General features: G+C 38.9%; 1 protein-coding gene across 5 annotated transcripts in view; it reads right to left on the bottom strand.

Moving 5' to 3' along the window:
- The window catches only part of HYCC2 (hyccin PI4KA lipid kinase complex subunit 2), a 50141-nt gene extending 35529 nt beyond the window's left edge, over positions 1 to 14612 (bottom strand). For 2 of the 5 annotated variants that reach the window (XM_064434058.1, XM_064434054.1), the window contains exon 1: positions 14038 to 14490. The gene's annotated coding sequence lies outside the window, so the exon portion shown is untranslated. The other 3 variants (XM_064434056.1, XM_064434055.1, XM_064434057.1) reach the window with 3 other exon arrangements.
- Between the last annotated feature and the right edge of the window lie 22 nt (positions 14613 to 14634).

The raw sequence follows: 14634 nt of genomic DNA on the forward strand, positions 1-14634 counted from the left end.
TCCTCAACAAATCAGAGCTACAACTACAACTTGTATTGTCTTGGCCATACAGTTCCACAGTACAGAGAAACAAGGTAAAAACTGACAAAGACAGAAAGAAGCAGAACCTTCTCGGGACAGTTATTAATTTAAATTGTCAGCTCAAGCCTTCTCCTTAATAGAAAGGGTACTCTTCCAACTCCAGTTTTTAGGTAATTTAATTGCAAGCTTCAGCAGACAGGCACGCATTCCAACTTTAAAATATAAATGCTGATGTATTCTTTATGTGGGATTTAGGTTGCCAGCCTTATTAGACAAGCCTTAGTCATGCAAAACAACTTGGATAAGACATTACTTCCCTGCCCACTCTGACTCACTAGTAAAAAACAGGCTAAAAAGCTTTCTTTTTGGATATCAGCAACAAAGTTATGTGAAAACAATGGGAGAGAGCCTTACCACAGAGAAGTCAAAGATGATTGATAATAGTCTTGTAAACTTTCATGGTACCACACTTGCACAGTAAGATCCATTTCTTATCAAAAAGGTCAGATCAATTTCAGCAGCTGCCAAAAAAGGGGTAAAGAAAAGGTACAGCCCATCTGTTCCAAAAAGCCTCCTCTACGTCATTTTAAGCTCTAAATTATCTTCTGTGCCTTTTCAAGCACCACAAAGCTCAGCTGCCAACCTTCTATCTTTTTACCATTCCTACAGTGCAACTGCTTTACAGATACAAAATTGCTGAAGACAAACAATTAGGACAGGGGGAATGAAAACACAACACCGAAAATAGACACTATGTAACAGTTTAAAAAACTACTTTAAGGCTGATGTTTTCATGATGCACAGAGTAGTTGTAGAAAGCTACAGAAGTCAGGTGACTCTACAGAGAAAAATTTAAGCGTCTCATAGAGGTAAATAAGCAGAACCTGAATTAAACACAATTGTACACTCATAACTAAATCCCTCTCCTAGGAGTTCATGCAACAAATAAAGAAGGAAAGAGTTGAGATAATCAAAAATGTGGAACAGGAAATTTATCTTCTGTATTCAAAGAAAACACTCCTCTACATTACTTACAGGATTTTGGAAACAATAACAATAAAGAAATTATCCTGCAGCCTTGAATACCACAAAACACACATTAATTATTCTATTATAAGGACCTGACGCACTTAAAAATATATATACACACACACGTAGGTTAGCCACAGAAAAGTTACCTTGTTCTCTCAGCACCAGTTTCCTTAGAAACAACTTCACATAGTCATCCTACACACAACCTAAAACATTCTCTTGTCAGGATCCTGGTGATAACCCATCCTACGCCAGACAATACAGGTTTGTCCTCCCTTTGCAGCAGTTCATATGCAGTAATTCTTCCTATGCTAGTTTGTCTGCATTAACCTCTTTGCTTACAAAAACATTTCCATGCAAACTACTTTCCGTGTAACCCTACCTCTCCCAAACACCTTCTCCTTCATGGTTTTGGTTCATGAAGTAAATTAAATTTAGATAAGTAAAGACGTAAAATGCATAGTAAAAGAAGGAGCCAAAAAAAAAAAAGTCTCAGCAAATTAACACTTGCAAAATCACAGTTAAGGTGGTCTTTTTAAGGCACTCGGTGCTGACTACTAAAAATGAACAGACACAGGCTAAGAGAAATCTTGAAACAGAATTTCTGTGGGAACAAAACCAAAACAAAATTCAAACCCATAACAAAACAAATCAACAAAAAGATACACTACCAAAACCTGTCCAATATGCACTTTGGAGTAAGACTGCAAACATTATGCTAAGATCACTATCTGGTCTGTAAAGGAAAGAAATTAATGCAGAAATGTTCTAGAAATACCAGCTGAATATTCTAAGCAGCTTCCCACTTCTGAGCTGTAAAATCGTCACTTGAGAAAAATAAATGCCTGTTATATTATAAAAATATCCATTAAAAAGTTGAAGCCAATTCCACACCATATCTAAATTCCAATACCAGTATATATTTCTCATTGCAGTATTCCCTACCAACTGTAATTTCCACAAAATGGGATTTAGGTTACATATTCATTAATTAATTTACCTAACCTCCTTTCTTCTACCTTATTCTCAAAGAGACCTAACCCAGAGGATCCTCTGCTGAAAGTAATGAAATCCCTTATTCTAATCTTTCCAACTTCCAGATGGTAAAGCCTCCACCTCCAGGAAGAGGAGTGTAAATAGATTAAGCTGAAGTGACAAATTTCCCCCATCCATAAACTTACTTGCACATTCACAAATTCTTAAATGAGTGTAATCCCCAAATTTATCTGAATTTACCTCAGTAATAGCTAAAATTATGTCATCTTGCTGACTTTTAAAAAATGATGCAGAAAGAATACAAAGTTCCAAATAAACTTTAGAAATTGCAGAGTTAAAATAAAGTTCCATAAGAATTAAGACACTGTTTTACTGCACAATGCCATAAATTTCATATCTGACTCGGATGTTTCATTCACATTTAAGATGCATGGTTTTCAAGGATAAACTTAATTCTGATTGATATGCTGGTCTTACCTTTCCATTACAAGTTCCCAGACTTTAAAAAGCAAACTCAACAAATGTAGTTAAATGAAACATCACTGATCACACCACTACTGATCAAGATGACACAATTTCAGAACAGCCCAGATCTCTTCTGCTTACCTAATGGAATATATGAGCAAGTTGACTTACAAGGACTTAAGTCACATAGAGAGGCTGTTCACTATTCTGAGGTAAAGCAGTAGCATCAAGAATTCTGAAATCTAAGATCTGCTTCAATTCTCACAGTTAAAACTGTAGCTGCCTTTATCACTTCCAACTGTCACTGCAGAGGAAGCAACTTGTCTTCTTCCATGCCATGCATCACAGCATGATTTCAGTGTCAGTCATTTTCAGTCTCATACTAGTTTGCTGAAAGTTAGAGAGGGGCTTTAAGAACTGCAAAGAACAATCTCAAAAACAGAGAGAAAACCACTGTTAATTTTCTATTGAGATTAGACAGACTGTACAAGTCAGAATTTCCACCCATAAGAAATAAAACATCTACCTGACCATGTTAATTCTATATAATACAATCCATCAAGAGCTGTGTGAACATCAATGATTAAGATATTTGACCCAACTGATTAAGGTGATTGTACTACAAAAACTGATGCTTATGACCAGCCCTACTATTAACTTCACTAGGATTCCTCCAGAGCAAGAAATTACACAGCTTTTGTTGGTCCCTCCTTCACAGAAAACAGGCAAAGAAACTGTGTCTGTAAAGAAAGTGTAACACTTTTTCATCACCTTATTAGAAGCTCTCATGAAACTCTGATATAATTGGCACTCTGTGCCCTATTACTTGGAAGCATAAGCTGCTTCTCAGTGAAATAACCATGTGAGAATTAAAACAGTAGTAAATGTAAATTAGTGTAACAACTACACCAGGTACCCCCTTTGTCTTGGTATGAGTTTAATAATTAATCTTCACTGCTGAATAGTTAAACACAATGCATATTGTTTACAGTCATTATTCTTCTACTGTTAAACCAACATTACAACAGAATGCAGACCAACCAAGTCATAAGAAAAGGACTAATTAATATTTTACAGTGAAATTATTCATTTGTCATGTATTTTTAAATAGTGAGGACACTAAGTTACTAACATATGTGGGGATATTACTTGGGGAGGTTTTTGGATGTTTTTTGTGGGTTTTCTAATCTGAAATTTAAACTATTTCTTTTAGAGCAAAACTTCATATATAATATCTTTAGGAACACAAACAAACACAGAAGAAACAACTTAAATAAACCCAATCTTTCATGCACCATATTGTGCAAATTAGGCAAGATTTTGCACATTATTTTTCACTTGCCTAAGCTATAGACCAGTATCAAAAAGTGTAACACCACAACAAAATGAAACAGGAACAAAAAGAAAAGAGCCTTCCACAGGTGCTTGATGACACCAGTTGGAAGACACAGCCTTTTTTCCTCCTCCCACCAACACCACAGAAACAAGAGCAAGATCTTAAATGCACACTACTATTTTCATACATATTTTCTAATTATAGCCTGAAGAAAATTGAAAGTTTTTTGTCAAATACTGTCCCAATGTATATTCAGAAAATTTGAGTTTTTCAAGATTATGAAAAATTACAGATTTGACAGGCAGCACTGAATATCCATGCAGCAAGCTTCACAGCTAAGCTTTTTGTTGTGTGGACAGGGGAGTGGAATTTATGTAGAGATGGTTAATTTTACCACGTTCTAGGTTTTCAAACATATTTTCTTGCACTCCAAAAAACTTCACTGAGGACTCAATGTTCTAATCTTCAGGCACTTTTACATAACCTCATCCATACACAGAGATATTCTGGGATTTTGTTTGTAATACTGAACAGTTTTCCCACTTAAAAACAAAACAACAAACCAAAACAAACCACCTTCAAAAGCACTTGGTAAAACAGAGCTTTTCCTTTCCTCAAGCTTCAGGAATAAATTTACCCTTGGTAAAAGACCAGAGATGGCCTTATATGCAAACTTGTTAGGGGTTATGCTACTACTTTTTGCAACATTAATCATCTTTGAGCAATTACTACATCTATTTCAAATGAAATACACCCAGAGGAACTACACTAAACATAAACAGTTTCTCTAATCTTTTACAGGTACTGCCCATCTGGGCAACAGTTATGACCTTTTACTTTTTTATTAGTTATACTGACATAGAGCAAATTCAGTTCATTCTCTTCAAACACAATCAAAAATTTTTAATCAAAGCCTGAGTTTAATTAAAAGCCTGCTCTGTTTCCCTATGCAATTGTGCTGACAGGGATCAGCAACATTTACCAAAGTTCAAGCAGCAGGCACCTGAAATTGCTAGATTACACATTTGTGGTGTAAGTAATATACTCATCTTTCATACAGCATGCTCCACAGCCTTTCAAGGGCAACTTAGACAGAGGGTTTAGAAATACTGAGGTCATTGAAATGCACAGTGAACCTGCACCAAGAACAAGCCAAAAGCAATGTGCACAGTCCACATGTGACCCCTTCAGCACATGAAAAAACTGTTCTGAACAAAATACAGACCCAGAACTAACATCCCTGTACTTGAAATTATGTTCAGATTTGTAAGTTCAGATGATTACACCATAATTATTTCTTGTCAGGGAGGAGCAAGGAAATCCTCGTGCTTTTTGCCTTATATGCCAGCTATCCAACTGGCACTTTGAGAAGATTTTCGTAACATATTTTAATAATTTTATTCCTTAATCAGTTCTATCTGTTTCATTTAAACTATTAAAACCAAGAAGATGGCAACTTAAACATTCCCCTGCAATAAAAAAGGAAATGCTAATAAAAACCCTTTCTCTTTTCCATAGATGTGACACATATGCATAAACATGCAGAATTTACTCATAGCAATCTTACATATATCAGAAAGCTCTAGAGTCTGCATTCAGAAAGACAATCATTTAAATCTATTCAAAGTCAGCACACATTACCAAAGCAGAATGCCCCAGCAATTCACAGAAATAGCAATAAAATTACTACTAATAGAATTCTGCATCAAGCCAAGAAAAGCCTGCATCCTTTTCCTGTAGGAGAGATATTTTGTCTTTCAAAAGCTACCCACTGGAATATTAATTTGAAATACATCAAAACTTGATAGAGCTGACAACAGACAACATAGTGATTAAGGTTTCCTAATTAGCATGATAATGTCCATTTAAGATTTTTTCCCTCCTCTCTCCCACAAGACCAAAAATTTATTATCAAAATAAGCCATCAAATACAGTAGTTGGCAATCACGGGAGTATCATCAGCAGGGAAGGGCAATGGACCATCACACCCATACACATCTCCACCAGCCAGGTGTGATAAGATTCCTGCAAAATGTTTCAGCAAAATGACAAGAAGCTGGGCTAAGCAGCTCCTTCCTAGCAGTTGACAAAAAAAAAAAAAAAGAAAAAGGCAGAGCAGTCCAGTTCCCCACTGACCAACAAATCTGTATTTATTAGACAAAACTAATATCTAAAGGTGCTGTACTTCAATTTTTTCAAACTCCTACTTTTCATATGTTGAACCTACCTAGTTTTCTGTCTTTAGCACAGACCAGAACCTGCAAGTCTAAGAAAAAGGGCACAGAGGAAATAACAGAACTAACCTTTGAACATTTAGTAAATTTTAAGTTGCCAAACAAAGGCGGGGGGGCGGGGAGTGGAGGGGTGGCACAAAACACACTGTGACAATCGGCACAATACTCAATTACACAATTTCAGCAGCATCAATGCCAATTAGTATTGGCTGCTGACCCCTAATTTGATCTGGAATGCATCCACGATCTTAACCTGATTAGAACTTCGTGCACAACAAATGTGAAATCCCACTGTTGCATATTTATTTTTCTGCCTTAGTATCTTAAGTTTTACTCAATTTAAACTACTAAAGTAGCTAGGGAAACTACTAAAGTAGCTAGGGAAACTACTAAAGTAGCTAGGGAAACTACTAAAGTAGCTAGGGGAAAAAACTACAAGGTTAACACATAAGCATTATTATGGAATTTACTAGAGCATCTCCATCCATTTCCCTAAAAATGTCAGAGTTTAATTCTGGGCTAATTTGGCAAGTTAAAAACTAGATATATAGGGCTAACATTTTAATTTAAATTAAGAAGTAAAATTAGCACAGTAGTTTTACTTACGCCATGTAAACTGCAACATTACTGTGAAAAACCATATAAAACCTGCAGCTAACTGAAGGGATTTAATCTATAGAGAGGAAAAAGCAAAGCATGTAGTCTCTCTCTCAGAGTTTAATGCCATGATTCCTGAAACACGAGGTATGCGGAACACAGCTGCCATCTGAATGATTTAAACATCCAGATGCCCCAGTAACATTTTTCCATGGCTGAAGAAACACATGCAACAAAGTCACAAATTGCAACATCCAACAAAGTTGCATTTCTGCACCCACAAGGAATGATTGCATGAGTATTTTCACCACTGATGCAGACAAGGTGCACATTCTCAAGGCAGGAATTGCTCTTACATGACCACGCATAGTCCAAGTCCACTCAACACCTGCACAAGCATAAGGGCATCTCAGTTATTTCTGCAACTGGTCCTTTGGAGACACACAGACAACAAGCCATGCCTAAACTGTTTTAAATTTTTATTTGCTGTCTCAACCTCTAAGAGAGAAAATCTTGTTCTCTCCTTCTCTCCAAACAAACAAAAAGCAAGCTAGGAAGTTTTCTTATTCAACAGATACAGAGGCTTCTCAAACTCGTGTGGTGTTTACACTAACAGGGGTGAAGGCAAAGCTGAAGACTCAGAACACATGAAACAAGTCTTGGCAGACACACAGAGCTAAGCAAACAGCAAGGCAGTAGCCTGCTCCAAGCCTTCCTGTTCAATGGAGAATCATGCAATGCATGTGACACCTGTGATTTTAAGGAAAGGCTGCTGTCACAGGATGTCTGAAAATAAACAGTGCAGATACACAGTTTATGAATGCTTAGCTTAAATCCATTTAGTATTTTAGTTATTTCTTGTCTATTTGCATTCAACTTCACCTCCAGTCCAAGACTCCTATCTCTATTTGTATGTCCACAGCTAACACAGAACTGTTTCAGAGATTTCCATGAACTCTTGCCACTCTGACATGGCAAGATTTGCACTGCCTTTTGCTGCAGTCCATTAACATGAGGAAAGCTATCAGACTGGCTCATATGAAGCCTAACAAAATTAGCATCTTTCTTCCCAAGAAATTGCCACAAATATGGTTTAGTAACTTCCAGAAGCTTAAGGATGCTACTATTTGAAATTATTGCACAGATGCAACACTGGAGGCCATCAAGTATGGTGGTTTGTCAATTACATAACTACCAAACAGAACAAATACATAATTAACAATCTAGAAGCAGTTTTGGAAGCTCAGCAATTTTGTCTAAGGCCCGTTCTGTGCTAAGAACAAGAAACAAGCATCTTAAAAAACCCCAAACCCACAGGCATAAGGAACCAGTAATTTTTCCACTTCACATTTAAACCCCCCTTGCTCTCCCCTCTGTGTCCATATTTAGCTCACATCTCTATGCTGCTTTGGCTCAACAAAACATCTTTAAAAAAAAAAAAAAAAGGAATGGAAAGTTCTCTGCTGTTACACAAAGAAATATGAGCTTGTGCTGGGATAAATCCTTCGTAAGCATGCCTTACATTTCTATGTAAAAGGGCACATTACTATCATTTAAACTCAATCACTTCTTGTGTAAGTGACTCAAAACTTACACTCCTTTAGAAGTTTACCCTCCACTACAGTAAATGGACTTTAACCAATTATCTGTCTATCCCACTGCTGCAGATAATAAAGACTACTACAACATCCATTCTACGTAGGGAGCTTTCCTTAATTACTATTTTTAATTGCATGTGTCTCCAACCCTAAAGCAGGAAGAACCTCAGTGATCCACTGAAGCATCAAGTATCCTTTCAAAAAAAAGCATACCTCTAACCCAGAGTAACAAACAGGTATCAGAACTCAAAGTTGAGCATTTGGATTTTCGTTCTTTGCCCTACTCTGATGGCATGTACCAAGGTGCTTGATTAATTGCTTACTCCACCCCCTCTGCAACTAAGTTCACATAAAAGGCTCCTACTTTCTGAAACATGTCTTGTATAAAAGGTGACTGACCCTCATGTTCAGCCATCACAATGCAAAATTGGACGGTGGAATCACCACTGTAGCTTACACATGGGGCACACCAGTCTTAAGATGGCACACCTCCACAAAGCACATGTTTAAAAAATTAATTCTAATTCTAGCTAATTTTTTTACATGCAGGAAATGCAATATTCAGATTTACAGATACAAGCTAACGAGCTACTTCTACAACAAAATCTGTTATGCTTATGCCCATGTGTCTCCACCATCTTGTGCTTAGGATATTTAGGAAAGTTACTTAAGTACTATGGACTTCTTCATAACCTTTTCTAAATCAACTTTTCTACCTTGTGGCCCTATTCCAAATCAGAACAGAGGCAGGCATGCAGAAGGGCTGCTCTCCAGCCTCTCCTTAAGCTCAACATATCCTTAAACCTAAAGGAAACAGAAAAGACAAAGCAGAAAATATGAGGAGATGTGAAGAAGAAACAGACACAAGAAGTCTGAGAAAAAAACAAACTATTTGAATAAAAAGAAAATATATTAAGACAGGAAGGAAAAAACGCAAGCAAATTTTACACATATTTCAGCTCATTATCTTTCAATCCAGCATCTTCTCAGCTGAATGGCCATGAAAAATAAGATTATTCTTTTAAATTCTCTCACTGTCTTTCCAGATAGATGTCAAACAATTCCTCCAGTTCACATATGGGTCAAGGCAAGGCAGAAGAGGGGAGGAAGACCCTAAATAAATTACAATTTACAATTTATAAACTACTAAATATAGGGAATGGAAACAGAAAAATATTCCAGACTTATCAATTTTGCCCTGTATGAATCAGCAAACTGCAGTCATGAAGTCTGCACAAATGTCCATGTCACACACTTCAGTTAAGCAGAATTCAGAGGAACAGCAACGTGGAACTATTTAAAGAACTCACAAACCATACACGATGCAGACACCATTAAAGGAGATCTAACCATCTCAGTTTTCTGAAAAATCACAGTAATTACAATAAAACCACAGGAAGATTAGGGTATGGAGATTTCACACAAAAACACACACTTTGCACTTTTGGAATGCTAGCCAAATGCTTGTGTAACAATACAATATAAAATGAGAAGTCATGAACTACTTTGCCCTGTAGGAAAAAAAAAGCCCCACAGGATATGCAGAAAGAAGAACTCCAGGAAGAGTGTTTTAAGATATTTGAACTGCACCAACCATCTCCATCAGGTGCTGTGCAGAACAATGTTACACAGCCAGGGAATTTGGTGTTTTTCAATGTCAAATGATAGGAATGATAATCACTGCTAAGAGATAAATAAATAGTTTACCACTTTGCAGTAGTTATACACCAAACATTTTCTCTCCCCTAGTGGCATCTCTTTCCAAATGTCACTGGCTCTCTATTTTCAGGCAAACTTAATAAATTTGACCATAAAATTTGTATTTCTCCACAGAATCACACCAAGAGGTCAAGGCAGAAGATCTGACACAGGCACTGGGCAGCAGAGGCAAGCTGGACTGCCCGCAGAACAGAAAACAATCAAGAAGACTGAAAAACTGACTTGCCAATGGTATTTTTGTCTTTCGCTAATCATCTGAATTGATTAATTACAAAACATCTGTTGAATCCTGCACCCAAATCCATTACACTTGATAGAAAAATGTAACACTAACAGAAGAAAAATTGTTGTGTGGCCATTCATGACACAAAAAAAGTTTTTACTATTATGGTTAACCTGCAGCACGGACTGAAACAGTTTGCAAACTATATACGATTTTAGCCAGTCTCTGATCTTGGTTTTTATGTTCTCTTCTTTGTAGCACAGCTGGCAATACAGAATTTTGGTTTCCAGTTGGGTTTTCCTAAATAACTATATTTTATTTCATCAGACATGCCCCTCTACCTCTTGAGCTTTTATTTGAAGCTTAAAAGCTAAAGTCAGAATTCTATACAAAAAAAGGAGAACCATTGAGTCACTCCTTAAATCTGTCCTATGACTAAATTTTAAAAAACCCAAAAAACACTTGAATTATTTGCCTTTCTATTAGAAGCAGTAATTATCCAAACAAAGGTGCAGAGAGAAAAATTCAACCAGCTTGCAATTTTATCTACAGTGAGTTATACAAGCATAAACTCAAACTACTTTCTTACTCAAAAAACCCCTGTAGAAAACAGCATTAAATAAGTCAAGAATTACTCCTCACACACTTGCTCTTTTTGGAAATGAAAATAACTGAGTGAAGTAGCAAACTATACTACTTGATATTGTCTCTGCTCAGATCAGTTTTGCCTGAAAGGGATTTCTTCAGTGACGATTACTGTGGCACAGATGTCCTTCAAGAAGACTCAGCTGGGGAAGCCCTCACTTTCACTTCTTGATACTTGCTCATATCTTAATACAAGGAAACAGGCATCAAGAAAAATAATGGAATCAAAAATTCTTTTCCAGCCCAAACAAGTCTTTGAGGGAACACACAACCCAGATCTTTAAAGATTCTCAACTCATATTAAACTGCTTGGTAAAGAGCAAACAGGTCTGCCTCTCCTGATACAGAAAATAGGGAGTATCACATGAAGTTCTCAGGTAACAGGCTCAAAACAGAACAGAGGAATGACTTATTGACACCCCACATGAAGTGCAGCTCTTACTGACAGAAAACACAGTAGCTGCAAAAACCATACATGGGCTCCAACGTTTTTATAAGTTAAGTATATCCATGAAACAAAAATCCATACAACACATCATCCCCACTGAGACTGGGAGAGCTGACCTGAGGAGTAACCCCATATTCCAGAAAAGAGTGGAACAGTGAAGCACCTGCTGAGCTGTGGCAGAGGAGCAGACCTCAGAACAATGATCCTGACACATTCCAGGCTCTCAGAGCTTTAGGCTTCAGGAGAGAATAACAGATCAGACCAGTGTGGCTGCTCCTGTGAAGAATGGTCTTTACGCTGCCCAAAAAAAACCCTCCAACAAAAAACAATCCATCAGCAAACACCATAATCAGAAAGAAACTAAGACTACTGCTCCAGCCCACCACTGCTCTAAAACAGAGGTGAAACAGTGACTGTGATACTGTCCATAAAATATTTAGCTCTCTAATGATGCCTGAGAAGATAATTTCTTTCCCCACCATTCACTGAATGCTTTTTTCAAAAGCATTCAAACAAACCAAGGTGAGCTAAAGAAAGATCTTTTCCATCCTTATTGCAATTGAGGCAGCATTAACCATTTTATTCAAATGACAAGAGGCTTCCAATGACATAACTGACTACTAATACAACACCACAGGAAGTAACATGCAATTCCAGGGAGAAAAAGGATGCACTGTTTAACTAGTTCAAACATGTATTCTGATATTAAAGGGGAAAAAACCAAAACAACAACCCCACATCCCTTCCTTGTCACCTCAAAACTGAAAACAAGTCACTGTCAGCCACACAGCTCTGTACTCCAGAAAACAAGTATGAAGAGCACAGCACCAAACACTGCCCAGTGCTAAAGAAAATACTGGATGCACAGGCAGAGAAGAGTGGTTCCTACAATGGATCTCACAAGCTGTTAATCCAGAATGCACAGCAACACAAATCGCTGGAAACATGGATTTTGAAAGCTATCCAAGAAACCCTGCAGCCTTCCTCTAGCTTAACAACACAAGCAGGAATCCCAGCAAATCATAACTAGCATGGCTGCATACAAGCTAAAATAACTGCATCCTAGAACACCAAATCTTTGCAGTAATTATCACCACAGCTAATTAATAATGATAAAAAAATACCACACAAAAAAACCCCACCAACTGCATAAATCACAAAATGTACTGATTGTTTGTACATGGAGTTTCAATGACCTTTCCTTCCTGGAGGACATTCAGTTGTTTGTTGAGGTTCTTTTACACAATACAAAAATTTCTTTTATGTTATTTCCTTCTGCATATTATTGATTTCCCCAGACTGACACTGTAATTATGGTGAAGCTTCCTTCTCAAAACACACTGTAGCAACACCTCTAGGCCCCTTGAAATTATGCAGACTCACTTACTTGAGGATACAGCATCAAAGAGCTTACTATATTCCCAAAATATCCCATCCCTCATATTTGCAGCCTTATTTTTAAAAGAGTACAGTCCATACTGAAGAAAAGGAAATACAGGAAGCAAAACATGGTAGACCAGATCAACTGATTGCACAAAGCTTTTCTTACCATGAGTTATGTACTTGGAGGTGAGGGGGAAGGCAAAAACAGCTACTGAAAACCTTGCTAAACCTTTAAACCTGCTAACAATTCTGTTCATGCACAACAGATCACACAAAGCCAATGCTCTGGGATCAGAACTGAATGTCCCTGGTAACACACTCAGCAACACCAGCATAGTTTTGTGCACAATACTCAAGTCAGGCTCCCAAGCACCAAGAAAACAAAACAAAACAAACTCAAACCCCCCAAACAAACAATAAGGGAGAAAAGCACCAAACATAAATAAAACTGGGATTTCTCTCAAAGAATAAAACCAAGGTATCTGGTATCTGGCAAGTCTATGGGTCACTGAAAAAAAAATTCTGAGAAAAATATACACATTCCTCAGCACCACTGGACTTTGGACACATACACATTAACTTTCAGCCACAGTAAGAAACAAGAAATATTTTGCAAGTCTGTGACAGAACTGCATTCTCTGCAAGACAGGGATTTGAGCACCTCACAAATCAAGAGCCAACAATTCCAACCCCCATACATTACAGAAAAACAAATGTGTGTCTTCTCATCCCGAGAGAAGACTGCTCTGAATCTTCCAGACTTTATCTCACAGTGAAAAACATCCAATGCTGAAAGCAGACTGAGGCAGTCTGGATTAAACAGATGGCACTCTGTTTAGAAGAGTTTCACTGTTAACAACATGATAATGGCATTCCTCCTGGAAATCTTCTCATGCACTTCCAATAACCCTATTAAAAAACCCTAAAACCCAGAAGTCAATTTCCATCAAAGTATATTGGAAAAAGGCACTACAGTCTACTCCAAAATTCTGCTGGCATCACGCTGTAATGGTAATTAATAAGAGTATCAAAAATTAATAGAACAGTTTGTATTCTGCTGAAAAGAAACAATATTGTATTATATACAACTGAGAAATAATGTAAGTCTTTATAAGTCACTGACTGTGCAGTTAACGTTTACCAGTCTCTTTCCAGATGAAGCATACCAAGTGCTCAAGTTTGACAAACACAAAAATAATTGCAATTAGCCGGATACTAAGGCAATTGACACTTCACAGCCACACATGCAAAACGCCGAGCTCCTGCCACAAGCGGAGTGAAACCAAGCCACCACCTCACTCGGGAGGCAGCTGACAAAAGAATTCTTGCCTTTCACTCACCTTTCAGTGCACGACCAGGATTTCGGGCCGCCTCCCCGCCTCTCCTATGGAAACAAACACCAACGTTCATTTAAGACAGAGCCGCAGCAAACCGAACCCGGGCTGCTGGCGCCAGCCGGGCTCGCTGCGCGCTCCGATCTCTGCCCCGCTCCTGCCAGCGAGCGGCACTGCCCGGGCCCCGCCGCCGCTCCCCGCGGGCAGGGCGGAGGGCCGGCCTTACATAACCGCGGGGAGGGGGCGGCTGTCCGGGCGGAGGGAGCGGGAGAGGAGCGGAGCACCAGGGGCAGGAGAGGGAGCGCGAGCGGCGCCGCCGCCAGCGCTGGGAACGGCTCGCGCCCCCGCACGCACAGAGCCTGCGGCGCTGCCGTCCCTGCCCGCACGGCCGGCAGCGGCAGGCGGCGCCGGGCAGCCGCTTAGGGCGGGCGATCCCCGCTGCCGGCCCGGCCCCGCCGCCCCCTCACCCGCTCGCCGCCGCCGCCGCCTCCGGACGCCGCCGGCCCCGCACCTCAGCAACGCGCCCGCCCATTGGGCCACGCCCCCCGCAAGAAGCCGCGCGCTGATTGGTCGCTTTCCGCTCCGCTTCTCCTTCCCCCCGGC

This window comes from Passer domesticus, chromosome 10 (genome assembly GCF_036417665.1).
Source record: "Passer domesticus isolate bPasDom1 chromosome 10, bPasDom1.hap1, whole genome shotgun sequence".
Lineage (NCBI taxonomy): Eukaryota > Metazoa > Chordata > Aves > Passeriformes > Passeridae > Passer > Passer domesticus.